Consider the following 2,874-nt stretch of genomic DNA (forward strand, 5'->3'; position numbering starts at 1 on the left):
TTAGCGAGAAAAAATAAGCCTCGTTAGTGAAAAGGACGAACCTTGCAAGGTTTTTTGAACACAAAGGATGTTTTTTGTTATTAAGTTTGCCAAAGGACGTCAATTGAAAAACCATGCAAACATAAAGGACGTATTTTGAAAAGTTAGTTTGGTCATTTTAACTAAAGGTTAGTTTGGTCATTTTAAAAAGTTAACTAAAAATGTTAATGGCCATCCACGTAAGGTAGTATCCGAATACACTACATTAAACTTTTTGAACCACCCATGTCATTGTTTAAAGTTCGGAACTAAATATGCAATAGTAAACGATTTGGAGCATCGATCTGAGTAAAAAAGAAAAGACACTTTATGATGCGTATGAATATTACTACATTGTATGATGGCCTAATTAATCACTCCTAATTCGCTAGCACTTCCCATATTAAATCCAAATCATAAGAAGGCATGGCCTCCAATGACCACCCAGTCATCTCCGCTTCCTCCGCCACCGTCAACTCACCCGAAATACAACAACCCGAAGAATAATTCTCCCCTATACAAAACCCGTCATCCGACCCACTCGACGACTCAATGTCCCCACCACCCGACAACGCGGTCGAAACTCCCAGTCCCACCACCTTATTAGCTTTCTCTCTCTCTAACCTCTTCTTAACTTTCTCTCTCTCTAACCTCTTCTTAACTTTCTCTCTCTTAACCTTCTGACAAATCATATTAATCTTGTCCTCCACATTAGCCTTCAGAGCACTTAACTTCCGCTCTTCTCCTATCAACCCAACACCAGGAAAATTCAAACGTGCGTATTCGCCTCTTAACTTACACGCCGCTACGTCATAAGCGTACGCGGCCATCTCGGGCAACTCATACGTCCCTAACCACACTCTCATCCTGTTCCGTGGCAGCCGAATCTCGGCCACCCATTTCCCCCATTGCCTCTGCCTCACTCCTCTATATAACTTCTTATTATTTAACTTGGTTGAGATTTTGACTATCAAATCTCTCTGTTTGAGGTAAACGGAAGAGCTTGATGGTATCGTGTTGAGATTAAAGATTGAGTCAAGGGTGGTTTTGTTTGTGGCTGATAAGATTAAGTTTGATAAGGATGATCGGGTTGAATCGGTGATTGAATAATAAGATGAATGATTGTTGGGTTGTTTTTGTTGCATGATTGTGGAGTTTGGAGAATGATGAGAATCAGAGGTTTATAATGTAGTTAATGTTTTATATTTAGTTTTGTGCCCTGCTTGCGGTGCGCGCATATAATGTATATATGTGTGAACCCTCGGGTGGGCAAAAGTAAAATTGCACTAATTTTGACGTTATTTTACTAATTTTGTGAAAATAACGTTAAAAGTGATGGAAGGTTAATCAGGCATCATGTGGTGGCGTTTATAGCCGAAAGACAAGGGTACATGCACCAATCAGCCGGCGTCCCGATGATTGAGTGCTATGTGCCTTATGTAATATGTCCAAGGCTTGATGCAAAACTACTATCGAGCCGGGGGTCTCACCGGAAGCAGCCTCTCTATCCCCGTGGGGTAGAGGTAAGGATGTCTACATCTTACCCTCCTCAGACCCTACCATAGCTTTGCTATTGGTGGGATATACTGAGTACGATGATGATGATGATGATGTTTTATATTTAGTTTGGTTTGGTTCTTCCAGAGTTCCAGGGGGGATATTTATAGGCGAATTCTTCCAATTTTATCTCTCTACTATACTATACTATACTATACATAATGAGGAGTTGCATATTTAATTCAAATATAGTTATTGATTTTGTAGTATAGTTACATATAAACTCCTTTATTTTTACTCATTTATTTAACAAATTTATTTATAATTTTTATGTCTTCTATATCTTCTAATATATTATATTTAGGGATAAAAAACCGAATTTACCGTTGTGACACGCTTATTTTTGTCAACGTTTTGATATAAAAAAATTTCAACACCTATGTGTAGTCTATAATGTACAAGTTAATAGAGCATTAATGTACAAGTAAATGATGTAATTATGAACCTTTAACATGTTACACATACAACCCATGTTCTCCATTTACTATACCTCAAATATACAATTACAAAACCAGTCCTTCCAGTTATACCACAATTCAAATTACAAAATTTAGTGCCTTAACTTAATAATTATATGTCATTAACCCTTAGACTATCCCTAGTGGGCGAGAAAAGAGGCGACAAGTGGGCGATTTGGGGCGCGAACACCGCCCCTTAGGCGAATTGTGGGGGTGGGGGTGGGGGTGTGTGTGTGTGTGGGGGGGGGGGGGGTTATCGCCTCACTTCCTTTTGTTTATTATTATTATTATATTGTGTTAGTGATATATATATATATATATATAAAGGCCTACAAAACCATTACACCCCAAAAACAAATTCTTACCCTTTGCTGACAGGGCACCACGTGTCACAATTCGCCCAATTTGTAGCCCCTCCACTACGCATAGCCTTATAATAAATAAACCGCACAATAAATGTGAACTGGTTTTGTTTATCATTCATTTTTAACATGACATTTAATGCAATTATTATAATATGTTTAAACATAAGTTTGAAACAAATTATTAACTTTATTATTGCATGATCAAAATTATTAACATAAAATCTTTTTTTTCATAATTACGTATATCCCTTGAACCTATAATATGTTTTAATATCAAGTGAAACCTATTTTTATTAGATTATATCAAGAAATATTAGCATTAATCTTATATAAGTTTGTAACTATTGTAAACATGTTAAGCTTCTGTTAAGGAACTGGACTAAACTCGAACATGGCTCAAGTTTGTCTGAGACGAGTCTTAACTGACTTTCAGACATAAAAAAGATAAGCTCAAACTTGGAGATATTAAGAAAATC

General features: G+C 36.8%; 1 pseudogene; it reads right to left on the reverse strand.

Annotated features, from left to right (window-relative positions):
* Window positions 1-398: 398 nt before the first annotated feature.
* LOC143536427 (ethylene-responsive transcription factor ERF061 pseudogene) lies at window positions 399-1,163 on the reverse strand (annotated as a pseudogene).
* Window positions 1,164-2,874: the final 1,711 nt, after the last annotated feature.

Source organism: Bidens hawaiensis, unplaced genomic scaffold (genome assembly GCF_021521415.1).
Source record: "Bidens hawaiensis isolate Kalapana, Puna unplaced genomic scaffold, B.hawaiensis_p1.1 tig00010808_1, whole genome shotgun sequence".
NCBI lineage: Eukaryota > Viridiplantae > Streptophyta > Magnoliopsida > Asterales > Asteraceae > Bidens > Bidens hawaiensis.